This window comes from Chaetodon auriga, chromosome 18, assembly GCF_051107435.1.
Source record: "Chaetodon auriga isolate fChaAug3 chromosome 18, fChaAug3.hap1, whole genome shotgun sequence".
Lineage (NCBI taxonomy): Eukaryota > Metazoa > Chordata > Actinopteri > Chaetodontiformes > Chaetodontidae > Chaetodon > Chaetodon auriga.
In genome coordinates this window covers 13,542,291-13,561,066 of record NC_135091.1, presented here as the reverse complement: position 1 = coordinate 13,561,066, position 18,776 = coordinate 13,542,291, and the positions used below count along the sequence as shown (strand labels likewise).

The 18,776-nt window shown below is 42.6% G+C and overlaps 1 protein-coding gene across 3 annotated transcripts in view; it reads left to right on the top strand.

Annotated features, from left to right (window-relative positions):
- The window catches only part of daam1b (dishevelled associated activator of morphogenesis 1b), a 45,616-nt gene that overhangs the window by 2,192 nt on the left and 24,648 nt on the right, over positions 1-18,776 (top strand). The window contains exon 1 of one of the 3 annotated variants that reach the window (XM_076756022.1): positions 11,296-11,693. The exons of the other annotated variants lie outside the window; for them this stretch is intronic. The gene's annotated coding sequence lies outside the window, so the exon portion shown is untranslated. Of the gene's footprint in view, positions 1-11,295; positions 11,694-18,776 lie in introns of those variants that run through there. 3 annotated transcript variants of the gene reach the window in all.

The following is an 18,776-nucleotide window of genomic DNA, read 5'->3' as shown; positions in this document are numbered from 1 at the left end:
TGGCAAACTTGACTGCAGTTATCCTTATTAGCTAGGCTCCTTACATGCTTGCCAGTAACTCATTTGACAAGTTGGGTCTGCGAGACTAACTTATCAGAGTTAACTTGAAGGCATCAGTTTTGGACAAGTTTGTGCAGAGGTGTTCATGATGTTAATGCTACGTGAACTTGGAGTGGTTTAGGGTGTGCTCGGAGGGGACGGGCTATTCTCAGGCAGGTGTCTCGTCAATGTGTTTTTGAGAGAGAGAGAGAGAGAGAGAGACAGTGAGTGGGAATTAATGCGTTATGCATTGCTCCTACCTCAAGGAGCTTTACATTTACAGTGCTTATTTATTCTGCATTAAGGTTTTAATGGAGGATTGTCACAACAGTTCATCTTAGGTTGTGAATGTGTCTATCCAGCGGTTAGCCCTAAGGCGTTGCGTGTACCTTGACAAGCTTGTCGCCCTGTGTTTGTCCGTGTATTAGCTGCTGTTAGGAGCTATGCCAGCTATGTTAGGAGCGATCATTGCTTCCTCAACACGAGCACAGCCTTCGGCGACAGCAGCTTCCGTCTTGTGTTGTTGGCACTAGTCGTTTGTTGATGTTCCTCGTCATTCTCCTCACAGGAACACTCTCGTTTCCGCTGATGGAAACATAATTTGGCGAAACTGACTGCAGCATTGTGACTCACTTTCAGTTGGCACTGGTGAAGAACTGGAGATCACAGCGGTCAGTTTTATCTGTTGGGACTGAAGATGCTCTGTCTTTACATTTTGTCAGTGGTGACCATTCAAAAGTCTTCCATTCAGGTCTCCACAGAGTAAAGCAGTCACATCAAAGTTGTGAGTCCACAAACAGTGGCAGTGTGTTGTACCTGGTGCTCTTCTGCCTGTCAGCACACAATTGCATCTAAACCTCTCTTGGGGAACTCTGTTAATGAACCTAGTGTTATGTTTCACAGGGGCGGAGGGCCAGCCTTCCCCTTTCCTTGGCTCACATTAACCACTACAGAGTGAAAGAGTAAACGACAGCACCAACAACAGGGGGGAGGTATAGACTAATTATTTTTTCAATGGTGGGTGTCATTTAGGAGTGGCTGTAACACAGCTGAGCCCAGAAGACCACCATATGTCAGCGTGCTTGCTGGATGTTGTGGTGGCCTTAATGTACAGAGGCTGGAGTTGAACCACAGCCCTGTGATTACTGTTTTCCCAGTGAGAGTAATGAAAATGTACATCCTTATAGAAGAAGTCAGTTGTCATATCAGCTTTCTTTTTAACATGCTGGGCTATATTAAGGATATAAATGATACTGCTATCATGTTCCTGTAAATCATCACTGTGTATTTCACATGCATTAGACATGTGTTTGAAGTTATTTAGTCCATGTAGACACTTAGGGAAATATGTATGACTTGTCTGGCACTGTCAGTAAAAGAATGCTTATATTACGAGAATGCAGTAAGTCCAGTTAGTCCATCTTGACTTGACTCGGCTTAAAGATTGACTCTTGCTCTATGTGTCACATCTTAAGTCTCCTTCCACACACGGGGTTTGAAGATATGACAAAATACCGTGAGAAAATGTACATTTGTCTACTGTCAGTGAATTTTCATTTGCATTACTTATGCACTGTGGTCTCTGCACCTTTAAATGTTCCTTTGGAATATTAGGGTGTGGTAAGTGTGCACATGTTTTATTGCAATGTTGGACAAACAGTTTCTCAATGGATCTCTAGGGGACTTTATTATATCTCAATATTACACGTACGTGACCAAGGATTTTATCACCGTGCACACGTCACATTTATGCTCCATCTATCAGTTAATTTTAATTGCGATGAACCTGCTGATTCTTCTCTCCATGAATCATTTGGTTGACAGATTGTCAGAAAAGAATGAAAATTCAGTTGAGAAGCTGATAATGTTGAAAGAATTATTAAACCAGTAATAGTTGCTGATTGTTTATCCATGGATTGACTTATTGCTTCACCTGTATTTGATACACATTAATGAGGTTCAAGAGGAGAATGTTGTGTTTTTATTCTCTGCTTTAGGCCAGTTCACTGATGTTTGCATTGATGAAGCGACCTCAAAAGTCCTTGGAGTTGTTATGGGGAAAGGTTCCTCCAGGTCAGCTTCCTGCTGCTCCTGCTGGTGTCAGATCTCCATGTTTTCAGATCAGGCTCTCTCTGTGCGATGTGTAGTGGATCCTGTGGGATAAACTGTGGACCAGCAGCACTCCGCTGGCCCGCCACAACAATAGGCCTGTATGAGTGTTTGAATGTGCCATTCTTTGTACGGTGTGCTTCACTTGGGCCAGACAATGGCTTCATTTAGCATCCCTTCTCTGTCGAGGCCTGCTCCGTCACCATGGCACCCCTGCCATGCCACACCCTGCCCCCAGTCTGGCCTGGCTTTGCACTTGTCCTCGCTGTTGGGACAGCTGGGCTTAGGCAGCCATTGTTGGCCACACCCAAGACCCAACCTCACATTTTGAGGATTGTTGCTTTGTGGCCCAGCTGCAGACCCCTCAGCATGTTTCAGTTTGCATTTCTGAGTGTTGCAAACCAAAGGCTTCTCTAACCCCTAACGTTGAACTTGATGGAGAGCAGCTGAACATCATTTACTGGAGAGGAAAGCAAAAACAAAAACACAGTACCACCTCAGCTAAACAGTTTTTCTGAGGGAAAAAATAAGTGATAGATCCTGATGTGACAGTTTTTCTGTTGTAACAAACATCATTTTGGACAAAAACACACACAGTATATTGCATGAACTCTGCTTACAGCCTTGCACAGAAAGCAGCATTTTTTTATGTTATAGCACAAGTACATTTTGAAACCACCATACTTTCAGAAAAAAGCACAAAAGTGTATCCTGAACATTTACGTTGAGATGAGTTTAGATACCCACCCAATGGTTGCACACTGCTTGTTCCCTCCCAAGCCGCCTGACTCTTGACCCTTCTGATTGTTCAGGGGTGAAAGAGCAGTGCACCCTGTTTCAAGCTCAACCACTCAGTGGTGGCAGATTTTTAATTAATGGGCTGTAGGTTGACGGCCTTCAGACCTTGTGGTGAGTAATGGATCCTTCCTGGTAAGTCAATCACTCTTTGCCCAGTTTTTATTAGCAATAAAAAGGCATCACAGCTACTAAGATGATGTGAACTGAGCCTAGAACAAAAACTGATGGGAAAATCACTCACACTCACTGCAGATGTGGTGTCACTTTTCCTTTTTTTTTACATTCTAATGAATAAGATTCTAAAATCTGATGAGCCCGATGTCATTGTCAAGAGTTTATTGTCAGTCCTGACATGCTTGCAGGAGTTGGCACATTGGCCTCCATCCACTGAAAACAGTGTAATTATTAGGTGTGTTGAGCTTTTCCAAAGTCCAGCCCAGTCACTGGTGTTGCAGCACAGACTCATCTCCACAGAGCACGCTCCCTCCAGAGAAACAAGCCTTGATCTGCAGTCTTATGCTTCTATAACTAGAACTGGGTGACCTCTGAAGTTATATTTTGGGAGGATCTGAACTTTTTGCAGTTGTACCTTCGAGAGCACAGAACAAGCTGTGCTACTTTTGGTGCCTGCTGAGATAGTTCCATTTATGAAACAAATCGATCTGCCAGACCACTTTAAAGCATGTTATGATATTTCTAATGGATAGTAAGCAATGTAACCTCAGAGTTATTCAAATATTAGCTTTAAATGTGAGGCTGTGATAATGTGATCACTCTCATTCACACGTACAGGTGCTTTTAGCTGTGAGATAAGCAGGACGTCAACTGAGCTCTGTTTTTATATTTTATATTCTATTTATTACCAGTTTTATTTTGTACATTGTACAGAGTAAATCTATTCCAAGAAAATCTCCGTTTGGAGATACATAAACCCACGTTGCAGAATAAGTGATATCTTCTCTAAATGTACGTTAACAGAGAGCAGAATAATCAGTGTTTTTGCACATACTGAGCTGTAAACTGAAGGGTTTTCACTCAAAGCTGAAAAGATTCAGTCCTGTATTTGCTCCCAGCTCAACGCTGTTGTAAATACACCATATACTAATAAACATTTCAGTTTTGGGAAATGGTCTTTCCTGGTTTAGTGCTTGTTATGTGGAGTGACATAATTGTCTCAGGCTGTTACAGTATGTCACATGACAGATGCTATATTTATACTTGGTTGCTTGGTTTTGTTTCTGACTGAAGTCTTTTAATCGCTAAATTTTTGTCAGGCTGTGCAGTTTTTTAATTAATAGCCTTGCTTTGCTTTTCCTGCTTTTAAGAGTGGCATTCAGTTGCATTTAACAAAGTTAGAAACTGACTGTTCTCTTGCCAGACTGAGAGAATTGAGGCAAATCTCAGATTATCATGACAATGAGCACCAAAATTAATTACTTGTGAGCCTCAGCAGCAAGATGTGGAAAAAGTGTAGCCATGCTGCAGCTCAAACAAAGGGAGCATGTGGGTCCTGTCCTGTGTGTGCGTGTGTGCAAGTGTGGGGGAGTCCCATAACCGAGATGCTGGTGTGGGAGGATGGAAGGGGGGTTTTATGAGCCAAGTGGGATTCATGTTTCAACCCTTGCTCGCCTCTATTCCCTTTGTCTATAGGTCTCATTATTAATGTTAATTCCCAAAAGCAAGAATTTTATATGAGTTTGCAGTTTTGGTGAGTCTGTGAGCTCACTGTCTTATTTTCTTTTTTATTGTTGCAGGAGAGCTTCCAGCTGGTTGGACGCCAGCATTTCATCTGACAGACATTTTGCGTAGTCATCACTTCAGGCTGCTGCTTGTAGTTATGGTACAGCTCAGTCACTAGAAGCTGACGTGTGTTCAACACATCAAAGCCGTCCTCATTACGCTCACCTCCGGTACTTAGCCCGTCTAACAGCATTTGAACAGTTAAATGCCAGAGTTCAGACCATTTCCTATATGTCTTATCTCATCAGGGCGTGTTAACAAAGAGGATTAACCACAAAAGATGAAAAAGGTGACTGCTGCAGCATCTGGGAATTTCTGAGGGTGCAGACTCCTTCATCTGATTTGACGCTTTCATGCTACCAAAACATAAAGCTTGTTTTGATGTCTATGCCTGACAAAGCTCAACTACAACCTCACAAATCACGATTCTCTCATTTCAAGCCTTAAGGGTACACGTTAATGCTTTGAAATACTCAGTGGGCCATTTTCTGAATTACACGTGCATTTGCAGCGTGTGCCGTGCATCCTGTTTGATTCACTTCCTCGATTGGAACAGGTCAGATGCCAACATGTTTCCTCCTCAGACACAAACCAAAGCATGTGCAGCAGGCCTTGAAACAGCCGACAGGTATCAGATTCAGTAGCAGACTGTGCCAGAGCACGGCATGCTTTATCCTGCTCTTTAAAATGCCGCCCCACCCTCCAGAAAGCACACTCAAGTTCTGACAAGTTGACAGGCGAAAGAGCGAAGGTTGAAAAAATATGTTTAGGCTATATTTCTTATCTTTGTTTCATTCATAAATTGACGCTATGTTATCAATTCAAAAGCTCACAACAGGAAAGGATTAAGAGGTTTAATTCTTTGGGCCTGGTCAGGGATGGAGCTAACCTGCCTTGTAAAGTGCACTGCCTTGATTTGAGATCATCCTTTGCATGGTGTATGGAAATAAAAGCTTGATTTAGTAGATCTGTTTTCTCTCTCTGTCATTTGTATACCTCCTAGCTGAGATGTCATTGGTATTTTTACCATGGTAATGTCATTTACTGTTAACTGAGTTGGCGCCTCTGGAGCCGGTAATGTCAGTCATGCACATTCTAATTGAATCTGTAGAATTTGAGATTGTTTAAAAGAAGCACCTTTGTTTCTTTGTCATTTTTGTTGTGAAGCGCGTTGTGATTTCTTACAAATAACATTCACGAAAGCCCAAAGCAATGAATTGCAGCCTTGTTTCAGGCTGAACCTGCTTGTCTTCAGTCTTTCCTCATGCAGCGTATTGACAGGTAGGAAATGCTCTTTGTTTATCTTAAAGATAGTCACAGCAGTCGCCGTCCTCCCTCCAGGAACACAAGGTGTCCTGGTCTCCTCGGGCAGGGTTTGAGGCTGCTGCAACAACGAGCAGGTTCCCACAGTATAACATATCTGTGCAATAACATTACTGTAGAGAAGCCGTCAAAACAGCCATGCAGTCAGACGAAACCAGCTGCGTCAACAGCTAAATGTTCCTCAAGAGTGATTGTATTACAGCCTTTAGTGGCAACCATTGTCCGCGTCCATATTTCTTTCTTCTCTCACAGTTATGTAACTTATTATACTTTAACCAGAGTTAGGATTTTGAGGTGTTCCATTAGAACAACAGGTTTGTCTTTCCCTGCTCTAACCCTTAAATTACGGTGTAGTTTGGGGTTGTTTTGTGCACTGCTACCCTGCACACGGTGTTGTTTGCGTCATTTGCACCTTTGATACCTGAGACGCCACAGGGCAGGGGCGGTTGAACAGCAGGTGTCCTTGTTAACATCCCCAAACATCCTTTTTCTGCTGTTTGTGTTTTGGTTTCATTTCTCATTGCGCCGCCCAGCAGATTTTATATACTGCTTTAATATAGCTTTAATATTTTTGTTCTGGCTGATCTGGTCTCAGGTTGTTTTGCTCTGCTCAGATTATGACACACTCTGAGATAAGCAGCTTGTAACTCGGTCATCCAGCCGTACAAGATGGCCGCGCACTGTCTGTCGGCTTGGTCTCACCTTAGGCTTTGCCTCTGTGTCAGTCAGTCAGTCAGTCAGTCAGTCAGTCATGCGTCCGGCTGGCCATAAGCCACTCTCACATCCATGTTGGCCGTCAAAGATGAGGCCGAGACCTCAGACCTTTTCACCTGGATTTAGTCTGGTGAACTAATTCTCAGAGTATCCATGTGTGACATTAGCTAATAGCCGCACTGCACTTTGAAGCTGTCTTCGCCCTCAGAACAGCCTGCATACTGATTGGATTATGCTGGATTAACGTTTCTCTGTTTGATATGTTTGTCTGTTTATGTGCTAACTGAAATACTCAGTGCCCCTCTTTCTTATCTCAGTGCTCGAAACATTAACCACCACTTTCTCCGTGCTATGGGCCTGGCCTACATCTGGAGGGATCAACAAGTTAAGCCACAGCCTTTTAACCCTCAAATTCTGTCAATCCGTTACAAGCACGTTCACTGCAGCTGCAGCCTTTTGCTTAATAATATTTTTGCAGCAGTCTCTTCCACTTCTTCTGGGAAGATCTTTCATCCTTGTAGCTCTAAATTCTCTGTTTTTTTCCTGAGAATAAAAAAGTCTGTTTAAAATTTTAGGGTTGAAGAAGTAGATAGAAATTCAGAGTTTGGAGAAAAAGGCTGGTTGGTGGACCTTGAGTTAAGATTTGCAGAAGGACAAGCCTGAATTTTCACTTTTTGGAAAGTTTTTAATTTTTTTTTGCTGTTTTTTGTGATAGACACTGCTCCGTTTCACCTCTGTGTCTAAACTGTAAAATGTTGTATCCTTACTTGGACTTCCTTTTCATGTTTGCGTCACGCTGGCTGCGTTTTACAGATTAGTGGATGCAGAAAGTGGCGTGGGCCTTCTGGCGTGGACCTTTCTATTCCAGGGGGTAATTACAAGCCTTCCAGAGGGTGGGTAGAGACCAACAGGACCCTTTCTAATCCTGGCATTTAATTTGTGATCGTTAGGATCTCCTACAAGGGAAGGGCTGCATGAGTGGAATTTATGGATATGGCCCCACCCTGAATGAAGCATATGTACGGTGTAGTCTTGTTTCCTTCCACCACATGACACGAGCCATAATATAATGTTCCCCCTTCACACATTCCTTCACAGCAGTCTGAGAGACTGTCTTTTTTATGTAGGAGCTGTCAGTCTTGATTCTGCTGAAATGATATTTATCATCATCGTACAGCAGAACTTTCTCTTCTTTCATCGTCACAAACACTGAGGTGCTTCACTCGAGGGCTCTCTGCATACACTTCTTTCCCACTGTTTCTAGTAGTCCCTGTGCGTGTTGCTATTGACACAACCCATGTTTCACACTGTACTCAGAATGGTTAACATTTCACCAAAGCCCTTTTATTTCCTGTATGACCAGAGAAACTCCATCAACAAGCCTGTAATCACAGCTGGACTTTTCAGGGTCATCTACAGTCTGCAGCCAGTCAGACTTCCATGCCTCTTTGTATCACTGTTAATGTGCTGCGAACTGATCTGCAAGCTTCAGCAGCTTTAAACACAGAACATCATTCTTTTCTGTCAAATATGGTTTCCCAGAGGCAATGTGTGGAGAGCTGTTGTGTCTGTGCTTGGGATTAATGGCATTGCATTGTGCATTTATGTGCCGTTTGTGTCGCTGACCTGCTTCCTTTGGTCAGCACATGACAAAATCATACAGTGGGTGCCACATGGCCGAATGCTTGCAACTGTCACTGGTTTGATTCCAGACAGAGGCCATTGTTGGGTGCCATACACCTGTCTCTCCCCGTTTCCTGTCTGCCTCTTCACCTGTCAATAACAAATGGTTCTCCTTTTCCTTCTGATTTTCAGCAGGCAAAAATTTGATTTGTCTGCTCGTACATGCTTGATAATTAACAGCAAAGTGCAGTAAAGAGACAGAAGGTTCACACAGTGTTTTTGGGCCTTCAGTTTCTGTTTGAGTTGTTAGTAGCAGAGTACGTTTAGCACTTCCTACCTTCAAATGTGACATTGCAAATCATCAACCCACAGCTGGAATGAAGAGCTTCTCATGTATTATGTCACTGAATCTTTATTGTGCCTGATGTAAGTGTACGTTGTCTTACTGTTCTGATCAGTATTTTCTCCAGACAATCCATGATGGTTAAAGCTCTCTTATCCAAAGCATCCACTGGGGGTGACAGTGTCTCCATTCATACCAGACAGAAACAAGGAGGTTAGAAGAACCCAAATCTCTAGTTCATGAAGTTCCCTGGCTTTAGCGTTAGCATAGAGGCTTTGATTACTGTGAGTTCTTGAAAACTTGGACAGACAAAACTCCCAATGTCACTGTCTGTAAAAGTCTCACCATCTGCAGTGTCCTGTAGGCTTCCTGCTGTATGTACCTGGTGGCCTTGAGTTCACCAAAACATCAGTCCTGGTTTTTATTGACACGGATGATCTGTCCCACCAGAACAGAAGCCCCGCATGAGAACCGGGACCTGTCTGTTATTCCAGCTGCATGACATTCTTTTTAGAGGCAGCTACCCAGGACTGTACAGCTTCCACTGTTATCTATTCATGACTGCACTGGCGCGGCTCGCCACTGATGTCTGTAACACCAGCCCTGTGGAGATAAACTGTTTCACATCAGCCCAGTTTCTTAGATCAGACCACAGCAGGGTCTCAAATATGGACATTTCAGATCTAAGCAGAAAGTTGCAGTGCTTTAGAAGATTGTATTATGTCAACTAGCAGGACATGTGACTTGGAAGTGGTCCAGAAATCTTAAAGCCGCAGGCAACTTTACACGTTGGCATCTCCAAATGGCAGCGAGAGGCAGCTGTTTGAAAACTCAAAAATTAAGTGAAAGGACCTTATTGAACCTCCATACTCTTGTTAAAGGAACTGGTTGTTTTGTGCTGCTTTACGGTTAAGGGAAAAAATAAGGCGGCATTTTTAATACTCGAAGTTGCTGAGTGCTCACTCACAGCTGTTGAGGAAAAAGTTTGAATTTCTCTTTTAAGTTTGATTTGTGACTTCCTTTTGGCAGAGAAGTGTCCGAGTCCAGACTTTTCTTGGCGAGCAGTGTAAATCCACAGTCTCGGTTACAGGGCATATGATACTCTGCTGTGTTCCTGCCACTTTTCCTGATGCATACGCTGATTGGACAAAGCTGGGTTGAATAACAAAGTATACAACAAAAGCACTATGACGTCTCGTTACTGCCTGTAATGCCTGACTCACTTGTGAAGAACAGGAAGTTAATGACTGATTGATGACAGTTATTTCGTCAACACCTGCATGGAAAGCTGAAGGGCCTGAATCAGGTACTTGACTTCTGTTCTTGCATGAGAACACGTCTGATTTTCTCACCTCCTGATGGACAAAGCAGTAATTGGGTTAGATGCAGTCGCCCCAAGAATTACCTCAGAGTTGAATCAACACCTTTCTCATATTGTTTTTTTTTTTTTTTTTGTCTCTGATCCTTATCCAATATCAAAGGACTTGGATATCTGCCAATACAGAGCCTGATCGGATACTGTATAGTAGTCATCTAAAGGTTAAAAGCAGTATTTGCAGTATTCCCATTGATGAGATCAAGTATCAGTGTATTTGAAAATATTAGTTTAGTTCAGCTTTCTCATTCAGTATTCGCGTTTTAATGAATGTACACTGCATTCAAAACAACATGTTCAGGTCCTGGAATGAAATGATCATTTTTGCTGCTTTTTTGAGCTTCATGGCAAAATTTAAGGGAAAGGGAAGAACAGAAAGTCTGTCGATGTCTAAATGAACCACAGAGTTTTATTGCAGTAGTGGTATAATGGGGTCTTGTGCTTTTGTTTTTGTGACTTCACTTATTCACTTAAGCTACTTGGAAAACAGTGAACTGAAGCACTGAAATGGTTATATTATTATATTACCGGTTTGCATGTGAAATCTTGCAGCAAAAAGCCAAATTACTGTGATGCTGTGTACATTTCTTTCAAGTGAAATACTTTTTTGATGAGCATCCTCCACAGAAAACCAAATTCCTTACACATTTCCATTACTGCGGTGTTCATTCAGTCCAAAAAATATCACTGTGTTGCAATGCAGGAATGTTTATGGATGCTGGATGTTGTGAGTCAGTAATTAGCTGAGATACAGGAGCGATGCTTGTGCTGTAAATCATGTGGGAGTGCCTGGGATTGTTTAGATTGAAACCCTTTGGATATTTTGGCAGTTTTCTCAACATTGCCAGACTGTTTGGATGGGATGTGTGCAGCGTTTTCAGTTTCTCGGGCTGAATGTGTTTTTATTACACACAGGAGTTTAAGGTGGAGGGTGGCAAGTAAAACTCTTCTGTTTTCTCTCTGAATGCATGTTTTTGACATTACTTTATTTCATCCGTAGCCCATCTCACACCCACATATACACCAGGCAGGTTTTACACCTTTGCTTTGTTTCCCTTCCTGCAGCTCTCCAAACAAACCCTAAACAACTTGTCCAAAGCCATTGTAGGGGGGAGGGGAGGGGGTGAGCTGGGCGGCGGCCACGGCTCGGCTGCATCCTATTAGGATTGGGAGTGTTGAAAAGGGGTGTGGCCTGGAGCCAGTAACATCTGTGCTTGTCCCCTCTGCCCCCACAGCATTCTGCAGAGAGAGGAGGTTAGGGAGGGAGTGGATACGCCGAGGAGAAGTTCTCGCCGGCCAGCTGGCTGTTCGCAGGCTCTTCAACTGCAGTTCATGCTATATGGCGAGTTTATCCCTTGTCTGCCCCCCGTGCCATCACAGAGAAGCAGTCTCTTTCTAACTGGGATTCTCCTCTTAGCTGATTTTGACAGCCTTTCGGATTCCAATCCTCAAGCAGGCGACTTTGAACCTGCGTGGATCACATACCTTGCGCAGAAGAATGCTAGCTGCATGCCGTGTACGAGCAGTGTTTTTTTCTGTCGACAGTGCAGAAAGCAGGATACTGCAGTGAGTTGAGGATATAAAGGGAATGCCCAGAGCACAACAGAAGCGAGCTCACTCCTGGACAGGGTAAGACGAGCTCAATGAATCTGCCTATTCTACCCTGTAATCAAATGAGTGCAAGGAAAAGGATGCAGGAGCCGGCTATCTGCTGATTGGAATGTGTGTGTATAGGCTGCATGTGACCGGTAGATAGTCTGAGGCTATCATCTTCTGTGTGTGTGTGTGTGTGTGTGTGTGTGTGTGTGTGCATGAGGGGAGTTGGGGCTGCTGGTTTGCTTTATCACTCCTCAGGATGCAGGCTGGATTCCTCTCACCAAGACGTAGGTGCTTGTGTCATGTCTGTCTAATTAGGAGGTGTCAGTGCGGAAAACAGTGTTGCCGTAGTAACTGGAGGGGTGGGGGGTGGGGGGAGGATGACAGGGTGCTCAGACGGGGCCCTGGGGCTGATTTTGCAGTGAGAGAGTTATCCTGCGTATACGGGGAATGCCCCATAATGACAAGGCTGGTCTGTATAGGGTGAGGTGGTGGTAGAAATATGTGCACGCACACACACAAACACACACACATACACACACATACAGAGGCTACGGGCGACTACCTCCCACTAGCTTCTCTCTGTGGTTTGGCGAATGCAGCCCGTTATCAGTGTCAAGTGAGTGTGAGAGAGAGCGGATGGCATACTTTTTTCCATGATGGGGGTGGAGTGCACATAATCAAGTCAATGAAAAGGAAAGTCACCTTGAGCAGAGAGGGGTCTGCTCATTCACCTCTCCCATTTCCTGTCGCTGCCCATCCTTCTCAGGTTCCAGTCCTCAGCTTCTCTCGAGAGGCTAAGTGTGGGCTACATTGCATGTAAAGACTACACAGACTGATGCATTACAAAGGACTGACAGCTCATCTTTGTAGGATTTCATGGTGCCTCTGAGTGATGGCAAGCTAGATTCCCCCTGTAATCCTTGATGGGTTTTGTTATTTGTTTTTGTGCACTGAATTAGAGAGACAATCCTATTTTCTCCCCTATAAACATCCAGAGCAGATTAAAAAGGAGGGTAATGTGCGGTGGAAGGGGCTTACATTAAATCACCCACCCACCCAGCTTGCACCCGTCACCCACTGCTCTGGTTTCCATAGCAACTGAGGAAGAGGTAGGGATTTTTAAAGGACAGGCTGCAGCTCAGGGTATCCTAGAAGAGATTACAACGCTGTCCACACCCCGTTATTGATGATCTGAGAGGTTATCCATTATACTGCTCAGGAATGAATCTGGGACTAATATTGGACTCTGTCCAGCTGTGATGCACATGATAATGTTTACTGCTCCTTGTGCCACACACACTGTTGGTGCTTTATGATCTTCTCGATCGTTCGAAGTCGACATTTTGCAAAGGTTTATTCTTTTCTGTTTTTTCAGCTGTTTCTCTAATTTCCCAGTTTTCTGTCATTCACTAATTCACGGTGATGCTGATCTTGTAATAATCAAATCTTAAACAGAGAGAGAAGCACAGACATAACCTAGATAACACTGATTCGATGATGGTACTGATTCTCTTGTTCTGCTAATAGTCTCATTGATCCTCTACCTCAGTTGTCTCCAGCCTTTTTGTGACATGTATCGGCTCTATCAGATAAGCTAAAGCGCCCCATCATCAGCACCACTCATCATGTTTCAGATGTGTTCATTTGGATCAATTTTTAAACTGGATTTTATTAATATATAAACATGGAACATTATTTGTTAATGCAAAATTAATTTCACTTTTTTCGGTTGATTTGGTCAAGTTTGCATCCATACTACTACGGCTCGGAGCAGCAGAAGCTGGACGTTTCAGCTATTTATCCATGACTTTTAATTTCAGCCTACTTTTATCTACAGTGTTTTAACAAGTTATCCTGCTGTGTGCAGCTTTCAGGGGCTCTATTCACTTTGGTCTAACATCTTATTAGTTATTTTCTTAGGACACTAGCTTGATAAGCAGCTTGATAAACAGCTAAATGTTAGTTGAAAACTTAACTTACTTAAAAAAGCAGTATAGCGATGATGCTGCTGAAATAAAGCTGACATGGTCACATGCGAAGTAAAACTCCGGAAGAAGCAAGCGGCCCAAGGCCAGTTGCACTAGTTTCAACCCTCCTTGGATAACCATGACCTGGATGACTGAGAATCTTTACAGACGTAGCTTTTCCTGAACTGTTTCAGCTTCTCTGCTGGCTTGCTCACTTGCTAACTTGCTTTCACGCACTCTCAATCGTAACACTTGGTGTGAAGGATGTCACAGCCGGCTCCAAATGGGGATACATTTGAAAAAATCACACTTCTTTTTTCAAGTGAATTCCTGTCACATGCAAATGTACCTCCTAAGGTGTAAGTGCCTATAATTGCTGCTCTAGTTTAATCTGCATTAGCCTAACATATACAAACACTCTTGGTAGGATTTTCTCTTTCTGATTACCAAAGAATGCTTTCATAGTTATAACGCGATAGATACAACACGGTTCAGGCCCTTCTTTCATACTAAATGGAAGTTTCTTGATTCTCCAGTCTTGATGATAAAACATGTCCCCGCTGTCTGCTCACTGAAGATGCTTTGGTTCATTAGATTAAAGACATTTCAGTAGACTTGTTAGGAGCTTCACATGCAGAACATCCAAAACACAGAGGATACAAGTCAGAATTGCAGATTCATATCGCAGCTATAACAGACTTGTAATTCATAACCCAAACTGAACCTGCTTGACAGCTACGGATCATAAAACTTAAGCTGCTGTTACCAAATAGGCAAGTTGTTTGCAATGTCAACATCTGTGCTATGTGTTAACCATTGCCTTTTTTGTGCCGATTTTTCACAATTATGAAGCGACGTGAGAGGGCTGCTTGTGTTTTATGAGCTATTTTTAAAACTCTTCTCTTTTTTTTTCCATTGTTGTGGCACACAGCCAACAGCCCGAACCCGGATGACCAAGATGAAACTCTGAAAGGGTTTTGTCGCATGTTTGAGTAGTTTCCCTCTTTGCCCCGAGTCTAACCTCCACTTGAAGGGTTGACCCGAGGAAGAATGCTAACATGTTAAGAGTGGGGGGTTGGAGAGGCTGTCTGCAGAACAAGTTTGACAACCTTGCCTGCAGAAAGAGCAGCAGCCTTTAACCTGCTTTTTAATCTCTGTCCTCCCTACATTTCAGCCGCACACTCCCCTTTCCTAAATGCACATTTTTTTTTAGCTTTGTGCTATTATTCATTTATGTAAGAAAAGGGGAATACCACTGAATTACTTTTTAAGGCGTGGAGGAGTCCGGTGTGTTTTAGATAACATTCAGTCTCAAAAATGAGTTATTTCTTCATCTAATGTGTGACCATAGGTAATTAGATCATCATGACCTCTCCTCACAAATTCATTTGGGTGGTCGCACAGATGTGTTCAAAGCATCCAGTATCTTTATGGATTAGAGGTATTGTTTCTAGTTTTGTTCAAAAACTGGCTACTGTAATACACCGCTCATTAAAGTTAAAACAAACATATGCTGGGTCTGCCAGTAAATGAACCATTTGTTAAGGAAAAAGAAAGTAGTAAAAAGCTAGAGTGGACCGCAAATTGGATTCAGCAGTGATTGAATCTTTCCCAGGCAGCAAAACAACGTATCTGACAAACATGTCTCTATCAGCACTGCGTTCATGGAGTAATGCTGTGGCCTCAGCAGTAGGAACAAACACGGCAAGTTAGTCAGCTTGCACTCATCACAGCCTTTGTGTTTCGTTCCTGTTTGGTGATCATTTTTTACAAGATTATCAACCTTGACTGTTGAAAACAGGTGTGGCTCGAGATACAGAAGCTGGTCTTGAACTAACCTGATTTATCACAGACCGACTGACAATGTCTCCGAATGAAACGTGTGAAGACCACGAGTCGGCGTAATGGGGAAGGATGTTGAAAGCAATTGGATTACCTCTATGTGACATGGCTAATAGAGTTCCCTTTGCTTTCAGTTACAACAGGCAGTGCAGTGCCTGTGTGTGTGTGTGTGTGCTGGTAACATGGTGCAGAATGGTAGTTAGCTTTATTGTGTGCCGTTAAATGTTATGTTGATATCGGCCTAAGTTTCAAAACAGTTCGCAGACATAATTTTAGATTTTTACTGCAGCCGTTTTAATAGAAAACTACCGCATTGTTACTCAGTATTTGCTGTTTGAACACAATGCAGGGTGCAATTATAGTTCAAACCTTTTCATAGCAGTAGTAATGTTTGTCATAATAGCCCTTGGAAATTGGGCTCAGCACCAAAATGCAATGTTTATGAGTAGCAAACAGACTAGGGCTGCAACTAGCGATTGTTTTTCCAGTTATTTGATTAATTGTGTGTGAAAAGTGGAAAATGCCCATCACCATTTTCCACAGTTCAAGGAGATGCTTGTTTTGTGCCACCAACATGTCAGAATCAAGTTAGAACGATGTAAACAGACAAAATCTGCAAATCCTTGAACTGAAGCTGGAATCAGATCTTTCTTGATAAATGTCTTCAATGGTTAATGAATTCTTAAAATAGCTGGTTCAGCTGCACTATATAGTAACTTCAGACCTCATGAAGAAGTTTAGGTAGTTCTCCTTTGATCGTGTTATATATAGTTTGTTTAATTGCACAACCAATATTAATAGTGGTTTAGCAAGAATGCAGTGGAAGCAGTGTAGCAGTGATTAACACATATATCAATGTGCACGCTGGCATATGTCATCATAAAAACTGGAAAAACTACCACACCAAAAGACATTACATCACGTAACTTTCCAGCATAATGCAATGTTTTGCAGTCACAGCTCACAGTAACTTTGTGACAAATCCACTGTTGCTGCTTCAAAGTCCTCCAAGATGTGAACTTTTTTGAACCTGCAGCCATGTAGACGTGCATAAAATGCATCAGCTGGTGGGAGAAATGCTTCCTTTGTCTCTGTGCTGTTATCCCTTTCTCTGCTCTCTCTGTGTCCCTGTATGTTAATCCTGTAATCTGAGAACCACTTCAGCACAACTCCCTCAGCCATGTGACATTAATGCTCGAGAGGCAATGCCTTTTGTCATATCTTGACACACAATCGTGTAACGTTATGCACACGAGCACAGAGGCAGAGCTGAACAGTTAGTTGCTACTGTTAACGCTGCTGCTCTCACACGAAGAACAGTTTTAATGGCTGCCTGTTGTCTGACTGGTCGTTGCTGGGAAGTGATTGATTTTAATCTCCTCTTAACCTGCCAGTCAGTATTTACATCGTGGCCCAGTTATTTTCTGATGTGTGTCCAAGTCTGCATGTGTTTACTCATCGTGTACTTAGGGTGCCATTAAGTGACTGGCAGAATGAACGGTATGCTATCCAGCTGTGCAAGACAACTGGGCACCACTGTGCCATTTGTACCATAGCGAAACCGGAGAAAATTAGACAATGAGAAACCCCATGGTTGACATACAAATAATTGCCAAGTAGCTTTAGCCAGTTTTCAGGAATAGCACGGGTTGATCAATAGATTAGTTTACGTTCTTCTAGAGGTTGCTAATGTTGGCTTTCAGCAAAAACGTGGAGGATTTAGGGTTTCTGCATTGGGAAGAAGCTTAGCAGTGTGTGTTCTGCAGCTGCATTGAGACATGGAGATTGTTTTATTACTTTTCATTGTTGTTACTATCGAGCATTTTGTGGTTGAGTCAAAACAGTTTTGAATTTCACAGATTAAGCAACCGCCTCGTGTCCAAATAGTGGGCTGCTCATTGATTTTCAGCAGGGCAGCTCCGAGCTCAGGCAGTGTGTTTTGATGAAAGGACTACTACGAGCCTTCGCTGTTTGACTCCTGAGCCTTTTGTTTGCAGCTGTCCAAATTGATCCAAAATAAATTACCAAGTGTCGTGCACAACAGTCGTGGGGCTTTCCAAAAAGCACACTGCAATCCCTAAACCACAGTGGCTTTTTCAATAGAAGTACACTTTTATGCTCAATGGTTTTCGTATTTTTTTGGTCAGCGTGAGAAACACTGCACTATGTAGCATAGAGCAATAAAACAGCACTACCTTCACTGTTGGATGCTTTGCATTGAAAAAACTGCAATGAGATGATGATGAAATTGCAAGTCTGATCCATCCCAAATCCTAAATCAGAAAAGAAGATTAAACTTCTGTGCACCAAATGCCTTTCTGCTCTGCCTATAACACAGTTGCAGCTATAGTCTGTACAGTCACTTCATCGTATCGCATCATATTTTTTATTCAGTGCAGCTCAAAACAGCACATAAAATTATTTGGGTTTTGTGTAGCTTGTAATATTACAGGATTATTAAAAGCCTGAATAGATGTGTGCTGGCTGGGGTTAGAGCAATGGCATAATCCAAGGATGATGATAATAACAGCATCATGAGGCTTTATTCATTCCATTTTTGGTGACAAACTTAATTTTCATTTGCTCGCTCCACAGAATGTTCAGAGGTCAGGGTCAGACAGAACAATGTCCCTGGAGCAGAGAGGGAGTCTGTGTCTTGCTCAAGGACATTTTAGAAAGGTAAATTATTGCTAATTATAGCACTTGAGCCTGAGAGAGACGTAGCTGTAGCCCTATTCAAAACAATTCAAGGTGAAGCAACTCTGCTGTCTAATATGGGCTTCCTGTATCCATTGTCATTAATGGTGTTGTTCGGCGTTCCTGCCGTCGCCTGTGGCTGTAGAGCTACTTTGCTCTGTTAGAAACGTAGCAGAGCCGTTCTGCTGTGTCTTGTCCTAATCATCATTAGTGTGACTGATCATTTAGGCATCTGTAGATATCAAAAATTAAAATACATCACAGTGTCTGAAACCGCCGTGAAATGCCAGCTGGTTCAGAAGAAGGTATTTCACACATCTGTTTTCAATACACTACTGTCCACTGTGTTCTCTCTCCAAGGTTGAATTCCTGCTCTGAGTGAAGCACATTTTGACTTATTAGCATCAGCTTTAGCTTGACCACTTTCTTTCTAAATTACAGTCAAAAGCCTATCTTTACGTCATCAGTTATGGTATGCTAAACTACATGATTACTATTAGAGTACATGTTTGGTTTTGTTTAGAAGCTCTTTTTTTGTTTTAGTGAGTAGTTTGATTGCATAGTATTGCAAATTTCCTTCATGTTTTACGTATTTTTTTGTTTTACT